The sequence below is a fragment of the Equus przewalskii genome, chromosome 15 (genome assembly GCF_037783145.1).
Source record: "Equus przewalskii isolate Varuska chromosome 15, EquPr2, whole genome shotgun sequence".
NCBI classification, from domain to species: domain Eukaryota; kingdom Metazoa; phylum Chordata; class Mammalia; order Perissodactyla; family Equidae; genus Equus; species Equus przewalskii.
The window spans coordinates 44,697,799-44,725,608 of record NC_091845.1 but is presented as its reverse complement, the minus strand read 5'-3'; the positions used below and the strand labels follow the sequence as shown (position 1 = coordinate 44,725,608).

General features: G+C 48.7%; 1 protein-coding gene and 1 long non-coding RNA gene across 3 annotated transcripts in view; one reads left to right on the top strand and one right to left on the bottom strand.

Annotated features, from left to right (window-relative positions):
- The window catches only part of GASK1A (golgi associated kinase 1A), a 58,349-nt gene that overhangs the window by 6,447 nt on the left and 24,092 nt on the right, over positions 1-27,810 (top strand). The gene's annotated exons all lie outside the window — the stretch shown is intronic.
- On the bottom strand, positions 9,010-21,269 carry LOC139076040 (uncharacterized). Its single transcript, XR_011527269.1, has 2 exons — positions 21,031-21,269; positions 9,010-14,465 (listed from the first exon to the last, which is right to left on the bottom strand). It is a non-coding gene; the product is annotated as an uncharacterized lncRNA (long non-coding RNA).

Genomic DNA, 27,810 nt, shown 5'->3' with positions numbered 1-27,810 from the left:
ACTGGACACAGAAATTTTAGTTTTACTGTATGTAGATTAAAAATATAATATAACAAGAAGAGGGAAAGGCAGTCTGGTGGAAGGAACAGCATGTGCAAAGCCCTGGAAGCAAAAGTGAGCTGTCACAAGTTGGCTGGGAGGGGGTTGAGGGGAACCTCCTGGAAATGGGGCTGGAGGTGGCCTGGCTGTTGGGCGTGAGTGGTCTCCCCGTGCAGCTGGGGATGTGTGTTGTAATCCTGAGGGTGGAGGCGCAGTGGAAGGGCTTTTGAGCTTGGAGAGGTGGGATCGTGTTTGTGCTTTAGGAGAAGCTTGGAGGGAGGGGAGACGGCAGGGAGTGGATTGGAGTGGGAGCGTCTGGGATGATTGCAGTCCCCGTGCGCAGGATGCAGGAATGGGCCCTGCGGCCGGCCAGAGGGAGCAGTGGAAGGGATATATTTGGGAAGGAGAACCTCCAGCCCATGGTGATCTCAGATGGAGCCTGAGGGCAGGACAAGAGTGACTTCAGTTTCTTGTTCAGGCGTCTGGGAATACACGCCTCTGTCTGCCTTCCTCCTCTCTCTTTATCTTCATTTTTATTTATCTTATGGTGTCCTTTAACTAGTCACACTTAGAAGTAATCTTGATATAGAAGTCACTTATTTAAAAATTATAATCATTTTAATTCCATAAACTAGATTATTATCTTATATTCTTTTTTTTTTGCTTGAGGAAGATTAACCCTGAGCTAACATCCGCATCAATATTCCTCCACTTTGTATGTGGGATGCCGCCACAGCATGGCTGATGAGTGGAGTAGGTCCACGCCCGGGATCCAAACCCATGATCCCGGGCCACCAAAGTGGAGCACGTGGAACTTTAACCACTATGCCAGGGGGCCAGCCCCCTATGTTATATTTTTAAGAGCCAGGGTGAAGTGTTGGAAATTTCTCCCTTAACCTTCCAAATTGGTTTTGCCATTGTAATCATAAAAATAGGTTGGAGATAATTGCAGTAATGAATGAGTACAGCGTTATTTATGTCACCTTAGCTGCCTCGCCTGCAGTCTCTGGTGCCCTCTGCCAGCCACTGCAACCACACGGATTCCCTTCCTTCTGGCCCCCAGACCCCCCTGAGGGTGGGCCCTGCTGGAGGGTGGGCAGGGGCTGCGGCTGCTCCGTCTCTCCTAGCCCACCTTCCTTGCCTGCCATGGACTTGGACTCAGGTTTCTGCTAAGTGGCCGCAGGAAGGGGCTGTGTCATATGCTGTTTACTTGTGGGCAGTTTGTTTGGCTTTTGAGGGTGCTTGCTTGCAGTGATCAAACAGCCTATTCCAGAACCATCTGGAGAATTAAAATCCTTCCATCTTGGCTCGGGCAGCAGGTTCATGGTTCCATGTTTAGGAGCCAAGTGAGGTAGAGATTTTTCCAGAAACACCATCGGCCAAAAAACTGATCAAAGACAGCAGAGGGGATATGGCTAGAAGAAAGGGAGAGGAAAAAAAGAAGAGCAGAGCCAGAGATGTCTGGATGCAGGATGAGGAGACTGAGGCTCAGAGACAAAAAGGACCGACCTGGGGGAGGTCCTCTCACCTCTCGGGCAGCCGTGCTGGAGCAGGCAGGTGCTCCTCGCAGCCTGTGAGCATGCCACTGGGGGGCTCTGGGCCCCGGGGCTGTCCTGGGCTGAGTTTCAGCAGTCCGTCACCCTCCGGCAGACCAGTGATGTTTTCCACTGGCCTGGCTAGTGAGGGTTGACTGTCACTGCCTCTCTGTGCTACACGTGCTCAGGTGTCACCCCTGTGCTCCTGCCGGGGGAGCATCATCAGCAGAACAAACTCAGCCCTCCAGCAGCCGGCCTTGCCTCTGTCTAGACTGGCTTAGCACCAGTGCTACCAGGTGACTTCCAGTGCCCGGGACACCAGGGAATTCTCAAGACCTTCTGTCTCTTACATTTCCTGGAAGGAGATCATCCCTGTGAATCTATTCCTTCATCCCAAATTCCCTTCATAACCACACACAAGCACCTTACACCTCCCTCAGTGATCTCTCCAATCTAACTAAGTACTTGGTGGGCAGTGTCGTCTGTAGTCGTCTTCCCATCTGGACTGTAAACTGAGGACAGAGGCTGTGCCTTTCTTCCTCCTTCTGGCAACGATTTACAAAGTTGGTTTTGTACTTTTAAATGCTTGGTGCTATGTTTGAGGTGGGGAAGGAAGACCCAAATATAGTCAAGCCTGCAATATCAGAGGGTCATAATTTCAAAAACTATGGGATCCATATCCCCCTTTGTCCTTTTTCCCGAAGGAGATGAATGGACTCCAGCCCCAAGGATAGTGATAACCAGCCATGTGGGAGGAAGGGGACAGGCATTCCAGGCTCTAGCTGTGCCCAGGCCAGGCTGGGGGCTTTGGGTCATGCTGTCTGGGATGCCTGGGCCCGGTGGAGGCGGCGGCTACAGCCAGTATAAGGACTGGAGGCTGGAATGGCCAGAGAATGGGCCATTTGGATGTCTATCCATGTGCTGAGAGGAGGCTGGGCAGGACACACAGGCCTCTCTCTCTGGGACAGAGTGGCTCTGTTGTCTGTCCACACAGAGGCTCAGTGTGTACCTCCCAAGGAACCTGGACCCCAGCACAGGGACTGGCCACTGGCAGAGGTGGCCTCCTGGACAGCAGGACCTCTCCCTCCCGGCCTCCCCACACACCTGGCCGCTGTCTGCAGGCCCCAGTCCGAGTCAGCTCTTACCGTCAGTCGCCGAGTTCTGTCTCACTCCCTCCCCCAGCTCTCCTCGCTTCTCCCAGCTCTGTCGGCTCTTGAGATCCTGTTGCAACTACAAAGATGCTATTGTATTGCTTTCTTTCAGAACACTCCTCTTGAAACTCTAGTTAAGATCCCCTCATTTCCCTTTGGGGAGGGGGTGCAGATGCCTGACTGAGCAATGCCACCCTGTTTAGTCACCTCGCTGCGAGTCAGGCAAGGCTCCTGGCTCCTCGTTCACACTCACTCGTCTCCCAGGCAGTGGCCCAGGGTGAATGGGTTTAAACGGTAATTGTCGCGATACCTGACTTGGTACGGTTTTAAAGCATGAAGTGTTCAGAGAATGAGTTGTAATCAGAGCTGAATTCAAGCCCTGCTCACCACCTCAGGAAAGTCAGTGAAGCTTTCCTCTCAGCCTCAGTTTCCCCATGAAGATAACACTGCCCCCGTGCGGGGTTGTGTGTTCAATGCTATGATGAGCACAGAGCACCTCCTACAATAGTTGTCAGCACGTGGTATGTGCTTAGTTAACGGGAGCTGGGATTACATGGTGCCTAGACCACAGACAGGACTGGAGAGGCGGCAAGGGGGGGCCTCTAGGGCGTTAGCAGGACCCTTCAGTGCATGGAGGGGAGCAGGAGTTGGGGGGTAGCCTTGGAGCCTGGCTCCCATGCAGAAGGGGTCCTGGAGTGGGGAATATTTGCTATTAAGGGGCTGCCTTTATACCAGCTATGTGGATCCATGTCTACAGTGGTGAACTAGAGAAAGATGGAATCAAATGGAGGGGGCAGGGGGACCGAGTTCAGGGGTTCTTGACCTGCGTCCATGCCTAGAATCCCAGGGAGCCCTAAACCTCGTTGAAGAAAAGTTACATCTTTATTTTCACTCGTCTCCTACTGAAATCCAGTGTTTCTTCAATAATGAATATAGCCACTAACCACAGTAGTGTTAGCAGGACCTGTGACTTTGTTACCAAGAGGAATCACAGATATCTTCTATCATGAGTGGAAGCAGATACCTTGAAATATAGTCTTCACTCCTCACTGCTTTGGAAGCGCATTTGTTATTAGATTTGCTGATAGATCTTGTTATTTAATGTGTTAATAAAGAAGCACATGTATTATTATATCACAAATTTAGTTTTTAGAATATTTTGATAACTGTATTTCAGTATAATTGGTTGCCTTTGTAATGCTATGTCCTTTATTTTATACATTTAAAAAAAGGCATCCTGAGAAGGAGCCACGGCTTCACCAGGCGGCCAGAGTAGTCTTGGCAGGTTCAGAACCTCTGCTTCTGTGTAGATATTCATCTCTGTGATCTGATCTGGGGGCAGGCCAAAAGCCCCCTTTGCCTAAAAGTGTCTTTCCTCAGCTTCTACTCCCGGGTCATTAAAAATTATCTTCATGGGGGCCGGCGCCGTGGCCAAGTGGTTCAGTTCACGCACTCTGCTTTGGTGGCCCAGGGTTTCACTGATTGGGATCCCGGGCGCAGACATGGCACCGCTCATCAGGCCATGCTGAGGTGGTATCCCACATAACACAACCAGAGGCACTCACAACTAGAACATACAACTAAGTACTGGAGGGCTTTGGGGAGAAGAATGAAAAAAAAAAAAGGAAAGAGGATTGGTAACAGTTGTTAGCTCAGGTGCCAATCTTCAAAAAAAAAATTATCTTCAACAAACTTCTAGTGTGTGCTAGATACTGTGCTGGGTGTTGGAAGATAATTCCCCCTGATAATAATAACAAATATATTTGCACTGGGTGTAGCCTTTGTATTTTTTTATTATCTCATCGAATCCTTAATCCTTCCAGTGTTAAGGCTGGAATTAGTAGACCCATTTTAGAGATCAATAAGAAAGAGCAATTTAGAGATCAGTGATTCTGAGTAATGGCCGAGTCACGCAGCTCATCAATATAAGGGACTTCAAGTAGGCTCTCCAACCACAAATGTGATGTTCTTTCCACTCAATCAACTTGAAAATTCTCACACTTAGACGTAGCCCTTTTATTTTGATAGCTAGGCTTTGGAAGTTTTCTGTTAAAAGTAAACATCCTTGGAAATGAGTTTCTTTTGTAGAGCATTGCCCTGAGGGTCTGTCCTGGGAGCGTGTTGTTTAGACGCTGGAGATGGATGGGCCAGCGGCTGGAGCAGGAAGCCCTAGAAGTGGGCCAGTTCTGGATTTGGGGAGCCCTGGGGAGATGACAACCTTGGGGAGCATGAGGGCAGGGGACACAGGTGGTGGGGGGTGTTGGGGCCAAGTTTGGGGGGATTGGGAAGGCCATTGCTGGGGGAAGCAGCTCCAACAGGGAGGGCCAGCTCTGAAGCCTGACTTGACTCTCCTTACGTATTTCGCTTGCGGGGCCTCCAAAACATGTGGGGCTGAGTCCCAGCCATCAAAGTGGCATCTCCATGAGGAGCTGAGGGAGCCTTGTTTCCGGAAGCCTCTGATGAGAGTGCCTGGCACTGGGCCGAGAGGGCACGTGATGGACAACCAGAGCATTTTCTTTGTATCGTGAAAACAGAGACTGCTCCTTTTCTCTGACTCTGAGAAGGTCCCTGTGACACCGCTGGGCATTTCCCATTGTCTCTTGTCCTTCGCTGTGGCTTTCCCCCTCATTAGATGGTGAACCCTGGAAGGCCGCAGCACCCCTGCAGTGCCCAGGGCAGCGTGGGTGCAGAGGATGTGCTCAACAAGGGTTTGCATTGGGTGTTAGCCTCCCGCATCTTTATTTAAATCTCTCCAGAGTTGTCCAACAGAACTTTCTGAGATGATGGAAATGTTCCTTTCTGTGCTGTCCACCATGGTGGTCGTTACTCACAGGGGGCTAGAGTAGTTGAAACGAGGCTGATACAACCAGGAACGGGAATTTTAAATTTTAATTAATTTAAATGTAAACAGTCACATGTGGTTAGTGACTCTCATTTTGGACAGCGCAGCTCTGCACTGAGAAGTATAAACTGAAGTGCTGATGGAGTCCAGGCCGCTGGCATAAGTGAGAGAATTGGGCTGGGTATAATGAAGAGGAAATCATTCTATGTTTTGTTTTCTCAAGTTTTATTGAGCTGTGGTCAATGAAGTGTTTGTGTTCTATGAAAAACAATAAAACAAGTGAGATTCCAAAGGCAACTGTCCTTCTTTCTAGGAGTTGAGAGGCAGTAGGGAGTGGTGGGTCCTGTGGTGAACAGCAGAGAGCATGTCATTGAAAGGGAGCCATACTCTACTCCAGCCATGTGAGAACATGGGCCCAAACTGTGGCTAAAACTTCCCCTTTTTCAAGGGAAGCTGGAAACCTGGATTTTTATGTGAAACATCGTGGTTTCAAACATTGGCTAAAATTTATTTAGAACATTTCAGCCAAACAAAACACACCTGCAGGCCAGATTCAGCCCGTGGATCCCAGTTTACAAACTTTCCTCTAGGCCTCATCCTGAAGAAGTCCATGTGACCCGCTATGACTGGGATAGATTTAGGCAAAGAGAGTGGTAGATTCTTCCCTAGGTGTCCCTAATTGGCTTATCCTCCCCTGTTGGCATGAGTTTGGTCAGAAGAAGGGAGAAGTGTGTCTGGAGGACACAGACCCACTGCCTGCTCCTCTCTGGAGCTGTGTCCTGGCCTCTGAGCAGTCGTAGAGTAGAAATCTCTGGAAGGCTGGAACTGAAAGGCCCAGAGAGAAACTTGCTTTATTTTTTCAGCAGCAATCCCCACTCCCTCCCCGCCCCAACCCCACTCCAGGCCCGAGAGCAAAATGTATGGCTAGTAATATGAAGGCAGCCAATAATTCCAACAAATGACAGGGTCTCTAAAATTCCATCTGGCCTGTGGTGTTCCCACACGGGTGCTCTTGTGAGCTGGAACAACATGGTAATTCAGTCATGGATACGGAGAGGGCTCCTGGGGCCAGCAGGGCTTGCAAAAGCCCCAACGTATAATCAATGTAGAGACTGGAGCAGAGCAACCAGCCAACAGGGAGAGGGAGATAAGGGACACCAGGTAACCCCCTCCCACCTGGGGAGCAGGCAGAGGGCTCACACGTCCACCTATTGGGCATGTTTCTCAACGGAGGTCCAGGAGCCCTACCATGGAGGTGATCCCCTGGGTGTTGCTGGAAAATTATGATCATAGGACTAGGAACAATACTCACACTGACTGAACTTATCTATAGGCAGGCTCTGTTTTGGATGCTTTACCTACAACAGCTCATACAATGCTCCTGGAACCCAGTGGAATGATTTTGTTTTTATGAGTGACAAGTCACATTCTTTTCCCACCGGAATGCTACCATCATAAGGGGAGTGACTTTTGTCTGTATTGTTCACAATGTATCTCTTCTTCCTGGATCAGTGCTTGACTCAGGAATATCTGATCAATAAACTAATGGGTGGACCACCCCGCGGGAGAGGTAGTATTCTTATCACCATTGTACAGATGCGCAAATTGAGGCCCAAGTTCACACGGCAAGGACACAGTGGAGCTGGACTCAACATCAAGGCAGTGTGGCTCTGAGCCCGTGTGCTCTTCATGGGCTGGTGGTGGTAGGCAAGCCTGCCTCCCCCTGAGCCCACTGATGAAGCTTGTCAAATAGCTTGGGGACTGGGGAAAGGTCATGATGAGCAGATTTGTCCTGGGGGCTGGTCCTGTGGTCAGGGACTGAGTGGGGCCCCCAGGACCGTTTGGATATAGGTGCTCAGTCCCTTGCTCAGCCTTTGCCTGTGGGCTTTGGGCCATCCACACTGAACCTGAGGACTTGCGGCCTCCATGGAAAATGTGCACAAAACTGGAGAGGCTGTTTGTCTTTCTGATGACAGGTAGGTCCGTCTGTCCCAGGAGCAGAGACCTGGCAGCTGCATGTGCTGAGGATCCCGTGCAGAAGTGCACTTTCCCTGCTGCCTTCATGTGCTGAGCAGTGAGTCAGAGCTGAGCTTGGAACTTGGGCTGGAATACTGTGCCCTCTGCGGTGAGGCTGAGGGGCAACCTCAGGAGCCAGTGCGCCCTGCTTGGGGCAGGAGACACAGAAGTTTCCTTCCTGTGCACGCTGCGCCCTCTGCAACCCACCTTGGGGGATACACGCAACTCCCTTTAGGAGTCACAGGAAGGTAGTTTTGTGTGTGATTGTGTCTAGGGATAAGTGAGAGGGCCTGGGATCAAGTTGCTGGCCCAAGCGCGGGCAGACCTCAGCACATCCTGCTGGTCACACTTCTGCCCTCTGCTCTCTGCTCTTGGCCTGACTGTTACATTTTTCAAGTGGGAGGTATGAAGTGTGCAGGCTGCTGTTTTCCTGAGACAGAGAGATCTGGGATCCAGAGATGGGGAGAATCTTCAGATTGGAAAACAATATTTTCCCCCAAATATTCCTCCTGTGGGCTTCTCATCCATGGGCAGCTCTGCCCCTCACTGTGCAGATCCTTTCCCCCACCCCACACCCCCAGCAGGGGCTGTACCTCCTGTGGCGCTGCAGGGAGGGACCGTCCTCTGCCTCTGCCTCCATCGCCTCCTCCTCCTAACCGACATTTGTGGAGCATCTACCTTGAATCTGGAATCACTGTAAGCATTTGACGGTTATTTAATTGGCATTACTGCCCCATAAGGTTGAGTCTTAGGTTGGCTTCCCCCAGAAGCCAACCTTGACACAAGGATTCCAGTGCAAGTAGTTTATTTGAAAGATGTGACCATCAGACAGCAGCGGTGGGTGGGGGAGTGAGACGGGGAAGGCAGCTGATGAAGGGCGTGTGGATGAGCAGGCTCCCACTGTGGCAAGGAGGGCTCAGTCCTGCTGGGGACTTCTGGGGACTGTGCAGAACACGCCTCAGAATTGTCCTCCCTGAGGGGTGAAGAAGATAGAGTCTTTCCCCACCAATTCCTGTCTGTCATGGATGGAGGGCTGGTGCTGGGTGTTAACTTCCCAGCGGGCAGGCTCCTGCATCTAAAGGAAGCCTGAAGCTTGTCAGATAGCTTGGGGACTGGGGAAAGGTCATGATGAGCAGATTTGTCCTGGGGGCTGGTCCTGTGGGCAGGGACTGAGTGGCCCCCCAGGACTGTTTGCATGTGGGTGTAGGCCAGGAGACCGAGGTGCCTGTGGGAGGGGATGTGGGCCGGGCACAAACAGCACTTGCTGTAGGCAGGTGTGTCTGTTTCCCTCAATTTACAGGTAGGGAAATTGAGGCACATTCCACATTGGTGGGTCTCTACCAGGTTCTCTTTTTAAGGGAAGAAAACTGAAGATAAGACAAGAGAGAAAGAAAAGATGAGTCGTTGTACCTCTTAAGGGTAAATATCATTTCGTGAAACTTTTATTTGAGTTATACACACATATGTTGGGTCACAATGTCAAACGTATTCCAGTGTATGCTGGCAAAAAGAAAGTCTGAAGGCCAGTGGGTAGGTGACATAGCAGTGGCAGTTAGGCCCAGTAGAAAACAAAGAGGGTAAGTCGCTTGTCCAAGGTCACACAGCAAGTAGGTGGTGTTGCTGGGATTTGAGCCCAGACAGTCTGACTCCAGAGCATCTGTGCTGAACGGCTGTGCTGTCGTTGACCACTTCTGAAGTCCTTCAAGCGGGCCTGGTCAACACCTTGTTGTTCCTCTGTAGGGAGCATCCTGGCTGTGAGCACAAACTCACAAACTACAGGAACTCACAAACTGTTCCTGTGGAAGGAACAGCTGGAAGAACTCAAAATTTAAGGAGTCTCCACCCAAGAGTTGGTTGGATGAAGAACCAGCTGTTGTGGAATATCCTGGGGACCTCAACCCAGAATGAAGAGAGGCTGAAGGAGAAGAGGTGGGATGAGAGTGGGGAGAGTGCGGGGCTGGCGAGGTGGGCCTGCTCAGAACCGGGCCTCTCTAAGGAGGTAATGACTGGAGCATGGCGGCTAGGGATTGGACCTGTAGCCAGCTCCTCAGCCCAGTTTGTCCTTTGTTGTAGTTCACCCATAGTGAGCTAATAATAATGGCAGCTACTGTCTTTCGAACAGTTGCTATGTCCCTGCCACTTCTTTATGAGTTTTATACACATTAACTCCTTAAACACTTGCATCAATCCTAGGAGGTCGGTGCCAGTATTTCCACCACTGTAGAAACATGAAGAGCTAGGACACTGGCCCTGGGTGTCTTCCTCCAGCAAGGGCTGAGTGCTGGTCTCTGCCCTCTGCCTCCTGGGTGATGGGCATGGCCTGTGGGAGCCCTCCTCCTGATGTCTCTTTGTTTCCATTGGTTCCCTACCCTCTCCCCATGACCTTTGTGCTAACCTAGGGTTTGCTGGTGCGAATTCACCTGCTATCACCTCTCTGGTCATGACTGGCACTGACTTGGTCTCTGTGGCTATTGGTGACACCCAGATTTGGATGGGAGACCTTCCAGTCAGTGTCACCTTTCTTAGGATGCACAGATTTGGGACAGCCTCTTTGGTTTCTTAGCAGGTCCTGACTATCACAACATCACTTAACCCATTGACTTTCAAAACTTTCTTTTACCAATATGCTTAGGAATACGTTTTACATTATGACCCAGTGTGTATGTGTCTGTGTGTATAACTGAAATAAAAGTTTTGTGAAATGATGCTTATCCTTATCATGTACAATGACTCATGTTTTCTTTCTCTTTTCTTCCTTTCCCTTCCCTTAAAAAAGTGTTGATAGTGACCCAGATACTACTAATGGGTTTCAATCCACAGGGTGACAATCTGATTGAACTCCTCCCTCAATTTAATAGAGTCATCCCCCTTCTTGAACTTGGTTCAAGTTCCTGGGAATGAAGTCAGTTTGGAAGGCAATGTGCCTGGTGTTGCATTTTCAAATCACCGTGCCACCTTGCCAACATATACTCCATGTTCTGGGCCGAGCTGGTGCACACTGGTGCTTCTTCATGGGCCAGTGCTCTCCACACCCAGCAAACCCCTGGTGAAGGTGCTCAGGAACCTCTGTCCTGGACCAGTTGTTAGCCCTAAGATCACTTTCCTGCTGTTCCTCCTGGATTGGAGTGCAGGGGGAGGTTGTCTATTGGGTCTTCTGTGGCTGCCTTCCCCTATTGCCCACCCTGACACAGACACCCAGATTCTCGAGGTAGGCATGCGAGACATGGCCCTTTTGGAACCCTTGCTGCTCAGGGACTCCTGTAGTAGGAAGACATCTTAAAGGAGGCCACAAGGCCAATCTCTGCAGCAGCCGTGGTAGGGGCTGTATTAGTTTCCTCTTGCAGCTGTAACAAATTACCTTGAACTTGGTGGCTTAAAACAACACAAATGAAGGAATCTGGAATATCTTCTCTCAAGACGGCAGCCACGGCTACAAGTCCATGTATTTCCACATAATTCCATCTTGCATGTCAGAGGGTGAACATTGGTCTGACTCTTTGCATCTCTTTTGTAACATTCTTCTGTAACACTCCCAGGTAGATGGATAAGGTGAGGCACAGGTTCTCAGGAAAGCAAACAGGAAAAGCACATTACTGATCTGTAAAAACTGTCCTTCTTACACGAGTTGTTGCAGAGGGCTGCTTTCGTGAGGTTAACTGTGTAATCGTCCATCAAGTGGCTGAGCTTATGACAATTGAGTTTTAGTTGTATTTGGGGACAGGATGGGGCATGGAGGACACTGAAGACTAATTTCTCTTACTTGCTAGTTTTGCCTTTGGGGTCTTGCTCTTGACCCATTTCCTGAACTGAATTTTACATTTTCTTGAAGACAGGGGAAATTTCATTCTTTCAGACCCCCGTGCACTGGTAGGTACCCATAGATGCCTGTCACAGGAGGGAGATGGAGTTCAGCCCACATTTTCTGTCAGGAGAGCTCTCTCCTTGGCTCTTCTTCCTCGTTCCACCTCTGCCCCTCCCCTGTCCGCCAGATACAGTGTCCCAGATGCCCCAGTGTTGGGAACGCCCAGCACCAGGTCTTCGCCTCAGTAGAACTTTGTCTAACCGGGCCTCTGGCATTGCGGGCCAGTCCAGAAAGCCTGCCCTGGGTCAGGTGCCATAAGAAATTCCACTTCATGACACAGGGGAGAGGATCGTAACCCTTCCAGCTCCTCTTCTTGGTGGAACCTGGTGATACATAATCCAGGATAAGGGATCATTCCTTCTAACCCTGGATGCAACTTAATTCAAACAGCATGTGGTCACATCCAGCCTGAAATGGGTTTGGCCCAGCCAGACCAGGGCAGGAGGCCAGAACAGAGGAAAAGGAGCCAGCTGTTTTGAAATATTGGTCTGTGCTCAGCGGGCTCATGCAGCCCTTAGCAAGTGTGTGATGAGGACGCAGTGCTTGCTTATTTATTCATGAGCACAAAGTTGCAGACAGGGGAAATGCCGATTGACTTTATCCCTTTTGAAAGAGGAGAACTGAGCCTCAAGGGGTTGGGGGTGGGGGCCATGCTACTGATTTGCAGAAACACCTAATGTTGCCAGGAGCCTGAATGAGAAATTAGAGGAGGTGAGGAAGATAAGGATGAAGGTGAGGATAGGTGGGCCTCGGGGGCATAATTAGAGTGCTGGCCTTGGGGACCTCTAGGGCAACAATTCTTTTTAAAATTTATGTGACCCATGAGAGGGCAGTCAAGCTTGCTTTGGAGAAAGCATTTATGAGGGCTGGGGAGGCTTCCTGCCAGTTGGATCCCTGGCTCGCTTCTCCTACCCTGCAGGCTCCAGGGATCCGGCTGCTGCCTCCCTCCTCAGCCTCCCTTTCTCCCACCTGATCTTGTGTCTCCACAAGGCTTCCTCCTGCTCGTGAGGCAGCTCCCTGGCCTCCTTTTCTAGGGGCACACACAGCCTCCTTTCTTTTTGGATTCTTCTTATTACTAGAAACTACACAACATAGAAACTTTGCTGATTAGAAATCTGGTATTAATCGTCGCTAGTCTCCTTGCCGTGTGAGTGGAGCCGGGCAGATCCGCGTTCAAACCTCCTCTTCCAGAATCCCTCATTAGATGGTCCAGCGTGTTTCTCAAGACTGATGCTCTCAGAGGCTGGGTATGCTGCTGCAGTTTCCCAACTCTGTGGGTTTAGTTTGTTGGGACAAAAGACTCAGCGTCTGTTCCAAGATTGGAGGCAAAACTGATGTGTATCAATTTCTTTCTTAAGGGATTTTCAAGAGTAGTTTTGATCGAGATTTCATTTTTTGCCTAATTAGCCGTATTGGAATCTCACTCTCCCGTAGGTTGGAACTCAGCTGCACTGTAATTTTTACGCTTGCCTTTGTGTTGGTGTTTCCAGTTGGACTGGTTCAAGTGATCTGGTGCTGTTTATCCTTCAATACAGCATTTCTTAAACACCCTGTGGGCTCCTGGGGTTCCAAGGATCTGTGCCTCTGTTTAGAGCTGTGCTGTTCAGTACGCTAGCCACCAGCCGCAGAGTATTGAAGTGTGGCTAGTCTCAACCAAGATGGGCTGTGTGTGTGAAATACACATTGGATTTCAAAGACTTATTACAAAAAATGTAAAATATCTCATTCATATTTTTATATTGATAATATGTTGAAATGATAATATTTTGGATATATTTGGTTAAATAAAAAATATTATTGAACTCAATTTCACCTGGCTTTTTGCCCTTTTTAAAATGTGGTTACTAGAAAATTTCAGATTTCGTATGTGGTTAGCATTGTATTTCTTTTAGTGCTGAGTTAGGTAAACACTGTCACAGCAGAACCTGATTCTTGAGGTCTTTCATTCTTGAAAGTCAAGCTCGACAATTTCCACATTCCTTGTTTCCTGACCCTTTTCTCTGATTTTCATCTCTGAACACTGGGGACTACAGGTGTTCATTAGACTCTGATTTTCTTTTCACTGTAACTGGACTCCCTTTGATTCATATTTCTGAGAAGAGTCTCTAGGCTATTGACCTCAATCTTGGGGATTTTCCTGACTTACATAAGAAAATATTTACTTTATCTGGTCCCATAACCCCTTCAAATGATCTCTAGGACTCTGTGGGTAAGTATGCATTTAAAAAAAAAATAATAGATGAACACAATCGAGAAGAGAGCAGCTTGCTTCTAGATCAAGGGTCTTCACAGTGGGGCTCGCCCACCTCAGCAGTACGCTGGATAATCCACTGGGTGATGGTATGAAAATACTAGGGCTCCTGTTTACATTTATTTTACTTAACCCTTTTATGATTTTTAAAAATTTCTTTCTCACTTTTTATAGTGAACGTATTCATGTAGCACTACCTGCTTATAATATGTAAATATTGGGAAAAATAATTTGTGAATATTGGAGGGATATGCTGAAAATTTTTACCAATAAGGGTATGTCATCAAAAGTTTTGAGACTACTGGTCCAAAGAAGGTGATTTTCTCCCCTAGCGTTAATTGAAGTCCACCACTGTGTCAGTTACTCTTTTGAATATATGCCGTTCATTCATTCATTCACTCATTCATTATTTATTGAGGATCTACTGGGTGGCAGTTGCTTTGGTGACGTTTACTTGCCATCTGGATTCCGAAACTGTTGTTTTTCCCCCTGCCTAATGGCTGGAAGAAGTTTCAGCAGGCTTCAGGCATTTGGGGGTGGAAGACTGAGTGAGCACAGCCTTTTGTCTTGGATTTGCCAAGGCTTGGATAAGCCTTTTAGTACTTAGCATGTCTTCACTGAGGAGAGATGTCTGGGTGAGGCCATGGGAACAAAGCCGGATGATTTCAGGTGCGAGCTGTTCAGTTGGCCGAGGAGAGGTGCACAGTTGAGGCTCTGGATATCTTAGATGTATTACTTGCCTTCACTTCCCCCAGGTGCGTAGGTTAACCTGTCAGATGTTTTATTAATTAATTAAGACAAAACATAAACCAGCCAAAGAGTGATCATCACACAAGAGCCCACAGCCACCCACCCTCTTCTTGAGAGAAGTTAATTGGATAACTCAACCAGAGCCTCCCTGGGTTTCTTCCTCCTCATCTGTAAAAACGGGGAGTGGAAAACCAGAGCAGCCCTTCTCAAGCTGTTTCCAGTTGTGACCATGACTTATTAACTTCCTTCTGTGGAAGATGAGGATTTGGGTCTTTTCCCACCTCCAACACACACACACACCATTCTCATCCATCCATCCTCCCAATATGATTAGATAATTTTGGTTAGATCAGTGTTTACATAATTATGACCACGTGAAAGCTATTCACAGCTGTATTAGTTTCCTATTGCTACTGTAACAAGTTGCCACAAACTTGATGGCTTAAACAACGTAGACTTATTCTGTTGTGGTTCTGGGGGCCAGAAGTCCACCATGAGTCTTACACGGCTAGAATCAAGGTGTTGGCAGACCCGGTGCCTTATGGAGGCCCCAGGGAAGAATTGGTTGCCTTGCCTTTTCTGTCTTTTCAAGGCCACATGTATTCCTTGACTTGTGGCCTCTTCCTTCATCTTTTTTTTTTTTTCAAGATTGGCACTTGAGCTAACATCTGTTGCTAATCTTCTTTTTCTTTCTTCTTCTCCCCAAAGGCCCCCCCCCCCCAATATATAGTTGTATATTCTAGTTGTGAGTGCCTCTGGTTGTATATGGGATGCCACCTCAGCATGGCCTGATGAGCGGTGCCATGTCCGGGCCCAGGATCCAAACCAGCGAAACCCTGGGCTGCTGAAGCGGAGCACGCGAACTTAACCACTCAGCCATGAGTCCGGCTCCTCTCTTCCTTCATCTTTAAAGCATCTTCTCTCTCATTGACCCTGCTTCAGTCATCACCTGGCCTTTTTCTTCTCTGGTCAAATCTCTCCACTTCCCTCTTAAAAGGATACTTGTGATTACATTGGGCCCACTTGGGTAATCTAAAATAATCTCTCCATCTCAAGCTCCTTAATTTAATTACACCTTCTAAACCCCTTTTACCATGTATGGTAATTTATTCACATGTTCTAGACCTTAGGACACGGATATCCTTGGGGAGCTATTTTAGCCTACCATAATGGCTGAGCACTGTATTACCTTATGATCACTTTTCCTTTCCTGTGCAACTTGTTGATTCTTTGCAGTTAATAATTGCCTTTTTCTTTTGCTTAGTTTTTCATATTTTTATCACCAAATCAACTTCCCCTTAGTAGACTCAAACACATACCAATTTCATCTTCATGGGGGCCTGCCCGCCTCAAGCCTTTTGACCTGCTCCCTTCTGAGCTGGTTGCTGCCCTGGTTTGCTTCCAGCTGTTCCTTGGGGTCTCCATTCACCAACATCTGGAGGTCCCCTTTCCTCTCTTTTGTGTTGGATGTCTGTTTTCTGCATCCCAGGTCTTCTGCTTTCTCAGTTTACCCCTTGGTTTTGGTGGAGTAACTTATCCAATAGCTTATCATAAATGATACATGAAGAGTAAACCATTTTGAAATATTATATGTCTGAAACTGCCTTTATTTTACCATCACATTGGATCAATGGTTTGGCTGAGTTTCTGTCAGATTTTGAAGGATTTGCTTAATTGTGCTCTAGCCTCTGGTGTTGAAGTAAAGAAGTCTAAAGCCATTCTGATTGTTGATTACTTTGTATAAACCCTGTTTTTTCCCCTTCTTTCTGTCTGGAAACTTGTGGGATATTTTCCCCGGTGTTCTGAAATTTCACAATGATGGGTCTCTATTTGTCTTCACCTGGCTTCCCAGGAGCTGAGCCTGCGGCAGAAGGCTCATGTGTTATTAAGTTGTTAGAGAGCGCTGTCTCAGGGAACACCCAGAGAGAGGCAGGGAAGCGGGGGAGACGAGATGAGGATGCATTATCAAGCTGGCTGCTGCTAAGTGTAATTGCAGGATCCTACGGACCTAGCCAAGGAGCGGCATAAACTGAATTCATGATCACTTGGATTTATCCACTCGGTCCAGACTCCCAGTGATCAAAGGTTTGCTCCACTCGACATAAATTGCCCTATACTTCTGGGTTTTGTTCTCCTCGGTGTCACACCCATGCTAGTCATGGAGGAGCAGGTGAGAGGCGCAGCACCCGTCAGGATGTGCTGATAGGTGACATAAGAACCCCAAGTAGCCACTACTGTGGCAACTCTGGTTTTTAATGGTGGCAGCAATGAATTGTCTCCATGAGTATGGGGACAGGTCATACTGTTGCTAGGGCTGATCCCATAAAATGCAAGTGGATGAATGTGTGTGTGGGGTGCGGTGGGGGGTGGGGAGCGGCAAATCATTGAAATCAATACAGTTCAAGTCCTGTTTTCAGCTATTGTGTTGGACACGTGGGGGACCCTTGCAATATTTCAATGTTTAGTATGTAAATGCTCCCTTAAAACTTCGGTTTCAGTATAGTCTCCCTGCCCTCAATTGTGCCAAATGCTTCCCAGGATATAGATTCTCTGGCTTTCTCTCTCCATAGAATAAACCCATCTCTAGCTGGGTGCAGGAAGGACAGTCACCTGGCTCAGCAGTATGAAATGAGATATCTGGGTGTCCAGCTTCTTAAACAGACTTCCAACCAGCCCGCCTGGTTTTGATACACCTTCTCCCCCACCTCTGGAGGTACCTGCTGGCACCAATTCTGGGTGTGTTGGGGCTTCTGTGGTGCGCATCACGTTGACTCCTGCCCTTCTGCCTTCCAGTTGAGAGTTCAGCTCTCACAGATCTGCTAAGGCCGTTACGTCTCCTTCACCTGCTTTCCAGCTTCCTGAATTTTGCTTCCAGTTGCCTCCTCTTCCATTCTTTTTGTCCTTATGCATTTGTCTCTTAAAAATCAGGGCACTTTACTGTCATTTTAGTGATGTTTCAGGACGGAAGAGAAGAAATAGCGTGTGTTTCATCCACCATTTTTAGCTGAACAACAGCAGGATTACTTTTCTAAATCAAATTGTCTGGCTCCAAGCCATCCCTCACCCAGGTGAGCCAGCATCAGTCAGATAGCCCAGTTCAATTCGCCTCTAAAAACCTTGGCTTTTGAAAGCAAAGGCTTTTTATTCTCTCCCGGGGCAGGAAGAGGCCAGCTCTGCAGGTTTGCTCGCTTGCTCAAGAAGGGGGACAGGGAGGGGAAGCAACTCTTGTTCTTTGAGGGTTCAATAAAACAGGGACAAAACTCCAGCTACTACACTGATGGAGTCAGCCAGACTCTGCCGCTTAGCTGTGAGGTGTGAGAAGTGATGTAAGCTCCCTGTGCCTCAAGGCCTGATGTGAGTGATGATGCTTCCCTTGTGGGGAGGTGGCAGGGAGTAGATGAGCCGTTGTGGGTCAAGTGCCTGGTACAGCAGATGCTCCATATGCTGGCTACAGTTGTTGTCATGGAGCTCCCTGGAGGGAGGACCTCTGCGCCTCCAGGTTGGTTTCATCTGTGTCCCTAGACATGGCTGCCCAGTCCTCGTCAGCCCCAGGCCTCCTGCTGGAAGGGGCTCTACTCCCCGTGTTGTCCTGAGATGCCCCATGAGCCTTCCCACTGCAGGGTCCCCTTAATTCCCATTTAGCCCACACACTGCCCATCTCATAAACTCACTGAAGGTGAAAATTAAATCTTTAATTTTTCCACCTCAGATTCCAAGGGTGGCTTTGTTCTAACCTCCCCAGGGCCAGTCTTCAAGGCCTGCGTTTAAGGGCTGACAACCCAGCCCTCCTGCCGGAAGCTTGGCTCCAGGAGCATTTAACGCTTTCCAGGCTCTGCAGCCAAGGTGTGGAAGTCTGCTGCAATGGCCTTGTAGAGCCAGGGGTCACAGGCTGCTCTTTGGTCACTTGAGCAAGTGGTGGCTCCCAGGAGGTGTCTTTGCATCAGTCCCTGAGACCTCCTCATGCCCCTTCCTGTCACCCGTGGTTTACCAGTCCTCAGAACGCTCAACCTTAACCACTAGTGGCCGTTCACAGATGGAGAAAGTGAGGCACGAGTAGTAAAGGAAAGAGGTGCTGGAGTTACCAGGTACCTCAGGAATGTAATAGTCCTGTGATTAAATAATAGTACTCAGCAGTCACTATAAAAATATATGCAATGCCCTGTTCTTAGCACTTTACATGTATTAAAACTCATCGAATCCTCCCCACAACTCTTTGAGGTCGGAACCATTGTCGTACCCGTTTGCCAGATGAGGAAACTGATGTTAAGTGACATGCTCGTTAGTGGCGGAGCTGGGGTTTGCACCTTGATGGTCCAGCTCCTGTGTATCCTCTGGTGTGTCCTTTAGGATTCTGCCTTTCTGCAGTGAGTGTTTGGGAAGTATTTGTCAAGGGATGACAAGACCTCTCGCCTCCTGTGTCTCAGTTAGTGCCAGCTCACGTAGTGAAGAGACAGACCCGGGTATTTCTCAGCTCTTCCAAGGGCTTCTGCTGGCATGGGTTTCCCCGTCAGCTGGAAGTGCTGGAAATGCCTGTGCACGAGCACCCGAGGGCCTGAGCTAATTCTTCTCTCCTGCGTCCCCAGGTCCCCAGGCCCGGACTGGCTCCTATGTTCTGGGAAGGGCTTGGTCTCTGGAGGTTGGAGACCTGAGATGAAATCCCAGCTCTTCTCTTTAGTTGGCTTGTCACCTTGAGCAAATGACAAGGTCTCTCTGAGCTTTGAGTTCCTCCTCTGTAAAACAGCATGGTGAGAATTCCTTCCTCCTTGTCAGGGCGGTTGTGAGAATGTCTGGAGATAACATCCTTCAAGCCAGAGTCGTGAAAATCACCAAGACGTCATGGGACTGTGGTGGAGTCCTCGAAGAGCCACCCAGCTCTGCTCCCTGGCTTCCCAAACTCTGCCAACTCCACCCCTTCAGGCTTGGGAAGTTGGACAGCCTGGCTGAGGCAAGGCCAGTTTTGTCGGAAGCTTTGGGGTCGCAGAACTGGTGTGGGGCGAACAATTGTATCATTCACCTTGTTACAGTGAGACAGTGAGTTGCTTGAGGGCAGAGCTAAGCTGTCCACACACTGGTGCCCCTGTTTTTTGCCCAGTGCCTGGCTGAGAGGGGGTGCTCAGAATAAAAGGATATACCAGTGATGCAGCAGAATTTGTCTGGGGGGCAACACCTTTCCATGCCTCAGCACTACACTGTTCCTTTGGATGAGGCTGCCTGCCTCCTGGCCCAGGGTGCCTTGAGTCCCCACACTGAGGGTCTCAGAAGTGCCTGACGCCACATGGCTTTCCCAGCGTCCTCCATTCCATGGCGCTAACCAGTCACGTATCGGGTTCCAGGACGTTGTAGATAACAGCTCAGTTGGCAAGAACAGAAACCACTGCAGTGAACAAGGGACACTGAAAAGGCCAACCACGCTCAGGTGCCACCCAGCCAGAGCCCTCTTCCTGCCAGGCGGTATCCTCAAGTAGAACTCTGATGCTCACAAGGGCCCCTTCCTGAGGCTTTCTCAAATCCCTAAATTTGAAAACACCTTATGGCATTTTATCTTCTAGATAAAATGCAGCAAAGTGAGCTGAGTGAGTTAAAATTTCAATTTCTATTACTGTTCTTGGAAAATAATTTTTATTTTGGCTGAAGCCTTTGCTGAAACAATTTCTTGAATTGCTTTTCTTGTTTTCATGAGGGTGTGGAGAATTCATTTGGCTCATAGGTATCTGCCATCTCTACACGTAATACTCTTTTCATTACTTTTTTTTTTTTTGAGGAAGACTGGCCCTCCGTGCCCATCTTCCTCTACTTTATACATGCGACGCCTACCACAGCATGGCTTGCCATGCGGTGCCACGTCTGCATCCGGGATCTGAACTGGCGAACCCCGGGCTGCCAAAGTAGAACGTGTGAACTTAACCACTGCCACCAGGCCGCCCCCTCATTATTGTTTTTAAGGCTTGTATTTTCTGGGGTTCTTCTCCCTGTTTCTTTTCTCCCCCTGGACTGAGAGCCATCACTTTCTAAGACTCCGTTTGGTCTTCGTTTCCATCCCCAGCACTGGCTGTTGCCTTTGGCCAACAAGGAGGTTTCCATCACATCACAAGGTCAGTGTGTCCCTGAAGTTATGCTGTAGAAGCCAAGTGGCAGGACCTGGGTGGACAGCCTTGGACTCATTCACTTGGGGTAAATGAGATTCAAATCTGAGCCTCAGGAGAACTTCAAATTACCCCCTGCCATGGGCCTTCAGCCCCCCTCCCTAGCGTAAATCCCCCCAGGCCGAATCTCTGTGGTGTCTTTACAGGTTCAAAATGCTTTGCTCCAAATCTGCCAAGGAGAGCATTTGCTTGGGCAGGTTAAGGAAGGGTGAGGAGGACATGAAAGGAGATTTTCGTTTTCAAGAAGGACTTTTCTCTGAGCTCAAGTACCCACTGTATGGACCACCATTTACAAGACTGAGCTGTCTTCTTGGACATAGCACCCGCTGAACTGCTTCAAGTCAAGACTGCGTGAAGCCACGGGAGGTTGTTGAAAGGGGCAGCGATAACCGCACAGAATCCCAGCTTCCTTTCCCAGGGTTAGCCCCTCCCCAGACTCACCTCTGCCTCCCAAGGCTCTGGAGTCTTCTTCATCATTCTGTGGTGGAGTGAAAAGTACATGGGCTTTGGGAAAAATTCAAATCCTGCCTTGCCACTGACCAGCTGTGTGACCTTCAGCAAGGTGCTTCTCTAAATCTTAATTCCTGTCACTGTAAAGTCATCATATTAGTGCAAACTTCACTGGGTTTTGAGAGTGCCTGGCGCGTGGTATGTGCTCAGTAAGTGGCTATTGTCAGTAGAATCTGCTGTATTCACCTCTTAGGTCAGATTATTCCGTTTCCTGGCAACATACTTGAGCTGAAGGGAACTTGGGCACCATCTGGTTCTGAAAGGAGCAGGAGGCATAGAACCTGCCTTGTTTTGAGATCAAGCCCTGGACCTAATTTGAGGATAACAGATTATTAGAAGGCTGCTTCTGATCCTACCCCTCAAATAGGCCCAGATTTGAGTGGGTCAAAAGGTGGCTTTTTCTCCTTGATATTCTTCTATTTAATAAAGTAGGACATGAGACACAATAAGGTTATTTTCATTTTGGAAGAAAAATAAATGTAACCCCAAAACACTTTTATTTTCCCTCAATTTGCCCCAGTGCAGAAAGGCCGGTGTCTACCCTGGATCTCATTCAAGCCTCATTTTCCAGACGAACTGACCAGTCCCCAAAAGGCAAACCTCTTCTGAGAGCAGGGTCCACCCCTGAGGCCCAGCGAGTATTTCAGGATCAGGGCTGGAGCAGGGTCTCGGGTGGCAACCCCTTCCTGGGGTGGCACAGCGATTAGGTCACTGGCTCTGGAGCAGCCTGCCTGGGTCCAGGCCCTGCGGCTGCCCCTTTGCTGGCTGCTCTGTGAGCTTTGGGTCCCCCCCACCCCATTCTCTAGGCCTTTTTTCCCTCACCTGTAAAATGGGATAAAACTACTAACACCGACCTCCTAAGACTGGCATGCGGATTCACTGAGTTAATAGAAGCGAAGTTCTTTTCTAACAGTCCCAGGTACATAGGGAACAGTGAATAAACATTAGCTATCATTCCTTTCATTGTTTTTTCCCCTTTTGCCTGGAAATTGGTGGGGCCAGAAATTACAAGGGTAAGAGTTCTTTCTTGCCTTGAAGTTGCTGATGTGGAAGGAAAATCACAACTCTGATGGAGCTGAGCAAGGGGGCCTGGCCGGGTGGTGGCTGAGGAGACAGGCAGCCTGGAATTCTGCCCACAGTGGGACAAACAGCTCCAGCCTCCCAGGACCCAGCAGATCCCACTGGGAGAGGGACGCTCTCTGCCTGGAGGAGGTCCTAACGTGCTGTGCTTGTCGCCTTTGGCCCCCAGAGGTCTGTGCCAGCTCAGCCCCTCCTGCCTGGGGCCTGACTGGGTTCAGCCAAGGGAAGCAGAGTTTGACCAGGTCTAGCCTGCAGCATTACTCACACGACTGGGACATGTGGTTTTAATCCAGCCCTCTGAAAATATGTGTATGTATTCTTGCTTACCCCAGCCATGGTTTTGTTATGAAAAATTTTTAACTGATCTTTAAAAAATGGAACAGAGACTTCAAATTCCAAAATCTTTGTCAGTCTCACTCAAGAGTCTGAGTGGCGATGAGTCAGTGGTCAACCAGTGGGGGCTGTTTAAAAGAGGGCAGAGGTCACAGGGCAGAATGGTCACACCTTTAGCGATGACTCCAGAACCAGAGCCAAACTCAATTTTCATTACACACACACACACACACACACACACCTATACACACACATCAGCACGTGGCTCCCTCTGCCCCTTCTCCCAGACAGAAAACTCTCACCGAGAAACACTTGACAAGTGCTTTGTAATTCCTTCTGTTTGGACGGGGAGAGGAACGCTGTGACCTCCACCTTCTCTCCATCTTCCCTCTCAGCGTGTTATCCCATCATCCATGGCAGTTTGGTGCAGGACCAGGTTTTTGTCATCTTTTTTGACATCTGGGAGTTGGAAAAAGACGGCTTTGCCTCTGTTCCTGCCAGCTGGTCCCTGTGCAGCAGCCAATGGGAATCCTAGTTGTGAAGCATGGGGATGTCAGGGTTCGGAGCAGGGCATTCTGGGAGGTGGTCTGGGGAAGGGAGAGCTAGTGCCAAAAAGTGAGGCAGAATCCTGCCTGGATGTTCCCAAAGTAGAAGAGCCTTCCTTTCCCTGTGACCGTTTAGAAATGAGAAAAAGTCTCCTGCTGGCTGTTCTAGTACAAACTGTAATCAAGTCCTGTCCTCCAACTGTCCTTGTTTCTCAAACTGTCTCTGTGCAAAGGCGACCAGCTTGTGTTGGAATTTTTAAAAAAGTCTTTCTCAGAAGACCTCTCTGGTTCCCATTTGACAGAAGGTCCCTCCATGTCATCTGCCCATTCTATGGGGAAGCTGGTTAATGGGATATGTCTGTGACCAGGTTGCCCCATCATCATCATCACAGCCTGAGTTCCATGTAGCGACAGCCCTATGCCCTTACTAGTCAAGGGAAGGACACTACCCTTAATTACTAAACTGCCTAACTCTTATCTGACCAAGGGTACACAGAGAGCCCAACAGAAATCACCCAAGGATCTGTACTAGTTGGCTTTTTCTGTGATAATGCTGCATAACAAACAACCTCACAATCTCGGTGGCTTACAGTGGATAGGCTGGACCCAGCAGTGGGGCTGGGTTGGCTCCAGGCTGGAGGTTTGGTTCAGGTCCGCTCCAGGCGCCTCACTCGGGGGTTGCTCCTCTCATGGAGGACAAGTTTGCAAGGAGGCAAGTCAGACCACACAAGTACATTTAAAGCCTCTAGTAGGACCTGGCATGTGTTATGTCCACTCACATTCCATTGGCAAAAGCAAGACGTGGCCAAGGTCAAGGACGATGGGTGGGGAAGTGTACTCCATCTTCTGTGAAACCATGGCAAGGTGAGGAGAAGGAAGAATTGTGAACAAATAATACCATCAATGACACTGTCTTTCATTCATGTTTAAGAACCGTCTTCCACCCTGTGTGCAGGCAATGACAGGGATTTTGGTGGTGGCTCCTGTCCCCAGCCCAGCACAGCCCCCAGCTTCTTAGTGGGCTCTTTTGATCGCTGTTTTCCTGGCTTCCCTTCCCACAGTTGCTAGGGAACCCAAACGTTCTTGTCAGAGTCTCAGTCTTTTCCTTTTAGCCCCTTCACGCATTTCCCTCCTGGCTCCCACTCTTTCTCTCCTCCCCTTCCTGCATGCCTTGGAGCCAAACAATTCCTTCCTCTTCCATCCTGGATATCTTTAGATGGAGGCCTCTGCAGGACAAGACCTTTCTCACTGTCAAGGTGGCCTCCTCCTGGCTTACACGTGTGGTTTTATAATGAAAGGGTTTCTCTTTCTGCCTCTCCCTTGAGTTGTGCTCCCAAATATCTCCATTTTTTCACTCTGACATTACGATGTCCCAAAACCCAGGAAAGGGGGTGGGTATTTTTCAAATCCCAGAAAGGGAGAGGGTGTTCAGGAAGTGGAGGCAGAAAAATCCTGATCCCACCACTCGTTTAAATGTACTAAACCATGTAGTGGGCCCTTTACGTACTTCAGCTCCTATCTTTCCTATGCCAATCCTTGGAGGGAGGAATTATCTCATTCTCCCCCATTTTATAACTGAGGAAATGGCGCAGAGAGGTTGTATAACTTGCCCGTTGTAACACAGCTCAGAAGGGCAGAAGGCAGTCTAGAACTCAGCTGTGTCTTCCCCAAAGCCCATGCCATGTGCTTTTCTGGCTACCCTCCTTTCCTCTCCTCTTCCGCTGCAGCTGTGGGTGGATGTGACTGTTGGGCCAGCGGGCATCTTCTCTGAGGAATTAAGGGGGAGTCTGGGTGAAAAGGTAGGAGTGGGGATTTGAGGACGGAAGAGACACAGCAGCTGTACAACCAGACAGTGACGGTCACGCCACTCCTCTTTCCCTCCGGTCACCATCACGGCGGGGCAGAACAGACTGTGTGTGTTTTGGGTGGTGAGAATTGGGAAGGCGGCGGATTCAGCTGGCAAGTGTGCAGTGATGGGGTTAGTTAGGTTCCATCAGTGAACTTTCTAGTACCTCATGCATCATTTCTCTTTCTTCTTTCTCGAATGTACTCTTTACTATTCAGCTGAATATTTCTCTTCAGAGGATGTTTTTTTCAGTTTCATCAAAGCTGCTTTTCTTTCCCCGAAGCTTTACTTGGGTGGCCCTGCAGGCACATCTGCTCATGGCCGTTTCGAACCGTTGGTCTCTGCAGTGCTGCACAATTGCCAACTTTCCCCAGGTTGTCTGAAGCTAAGCAAGGTCGAGAGAAGGATAAAAACAGTCTGTCTTCTTGAAACATTTTAAAAAGATGATTTATGTTTCCCTAGTGGTGTCCAAAACTTGGAGAATACAGATTATGAATCCAACTTGAAAACATATTTTTGCTTTTCAGAAGGAAAAAAAACCCAAGCAGACCTCTTTGTCTATGGCCATTTCTCCTCTCTAGAAATCCCTACGGTTTTTCCTAGAGCTGCATGTAGTGGATGTTCAGTATGGCTTTGTCTCTCCTAATAAAAATTGGAAATGATCTGAATATCCTTCCTGTAGAGGAACGGGTAAAGAGATTATGGCAATTCCCACTGTGAACTATTATGCAGCAGTTGACTAACTCTATATAGACAGATATGGAAAGAGCCTCAGGATGTATTGTTATGTTAACCAAAGCAAGTTGTGGAATAGTCCTTTATGCTAAAAAGACTGACCACGTGTAGTAGACTGAAAAATGATCCCCCCAAAGATATCCATCTCCTGATCCCTGGACCCTGTGAAGGTTACCTTGTTTGGAAAAAGGGTCTTTGCATATCTGACTAAGGTAAGGATCTTGAGATGGGAGGCATGGCCTGGATTATCCAAGTGGGCCCTAAATGTCATCACATACTCCTTATGAGAGGGAGGCAAAGAGAGATTTGATACACACAGAAGAGGAGGAGGCAATGTGACCACAAATTGGTGTGATGCAGCCACAAGCCAAGGAGTGCTAGCTGCCTCCAGAGGGAGCGTAACTCTGCTGACGCCTTGATTTGGGCTCAGTGAAACGGATGTTGAACACATTTCTGTTGTTTAAGCCACTGAGCCTGTGGTGATTTGCTATGGCAGTCACAGGAAACTAACTAATACACCATGGCATGTGTGTGTATGTCATCATGCAAGGAAAATAAACAGGTCTGGGGAGATGTACACCCCAACTGTTGACTGTGGCTCTCTCTGGGGAGGGGAAGAATAATGTTCACATTTTGCTTGATTTTCTTAGTATTATTTGGGCTTTTCACAGTGCTTATCTATGCATGTATTACGTCTATGTATGCGTTAAGTAGTACTAAAGACCAAATTAAAAATATATCTATTTAGGACAAAAATTTAGAATCTCACTTCAAAAGTATCATCAGATAAAGGCATGTTAGGAAGTGACAAGGATGATCTATTTTGTGGAAAAGAGGCTCAGTCCCACTGGGGACCCTATGGGACCATATAGAATGCCTCTCAGAATTATCCCTCCAAAGGATGGAGGCTGGGCGTTTGTCCACTAACTTTCGTCCCCTTTGGCTGAAGGTTGTCAGCAAAGGTGTTAGTTTCCCCTGCGCCTCCCTGCAGAGCAGGCAGGAAAGCAGACAGTGGTTCCGGGGCTTGAGGTGGGAAGCTGGCAGCGCGCAGTGGGATTGTCCACTGTGAAGGCAACTGGAATCAGTCACAGGATACAAAAAGCATCTTCTATGGAGGGGGACTCCTGGAGCCCCAAGCAGGGAAGCACCCCAGAGACTGCAGGAGGCCTTCTTGCTAGCACACTTACAGACCTATAGGCCAGGGAATGCTGTTTCCACCTCCCTCATAACCCTCTGATCTGAGGGCTCATTTCCTGTGTCCCAGGCACTGTGATAGTCTCAAGATACAATGGCAAGTGAGCCAGTGTCACCTTGTGGATCAACTCCATTGGGCAAGACAGACATTAAATGATCAAATACAGTGCAGACAGAAAGGGTTGTGCTCAGGGAGGAAGAGCATGTTATGCGAGCACATAGCCAGGGCATCCAACCCATTGAGGGGCCTCCATGGAAGGCTTCCCCGGGGGAGGTGGTGTCTAAGCTGAGACCTAAAGAATGAGAACAGGGAGGAGGCGAATGTTTCAGATGGAGGGAAGGGCATGTGTAAAGGATGGAGATAGAGAGAGGGTCTGGACTTTCCAGGAACTGAAAGAAGTTCAGTATGGCTCAAGCACTTGAAGTATTTAGACATTTTCTTTTTTTTTAAGATTGGCACCTGAGCTAACATCTGTTGCCAATCTTTTCTTTTTTCTTCTTCTTCTTCTCCCCAAAGGCCCCCAGTACATAGTTGTATATTCTAGTTGTAGGTCCTCTGGTTGTGCTCTGTGGGACGCCACCTCAGCATGGCTTGATGAGCACTGCTAGGTCCGTGCCCAGGATCCGAACCGGTGAAACCCTGGGCTGCCAAAGCAGAGTACGTGAACTCAACCACTTGACCTTGGGGCCGGCCCTTAGACATTTTCTAAAGAGGCTTCGAAGGGTATGAGCCAGTGTGTGGAGAGTGGGTTGCAGAGGAGCAGGACCAATTAGGTGTCCTGGTACAGAGGATGGTGCCTGACTGGGCTCAGGTAGGCACAGAGGGTCCAATGAGAAATGAACTGATTCAAGAGATGTTTAGGAGGAAAAATCTGCAAGACTTGGATGTATGGGGCAGAGGAAAGGGTGGAATGAAGATCAGGCCCAGTTTTCTGGCTTGGGTATCGGAGTGGATGGTGCTGCGTTTTAGCGTATCAG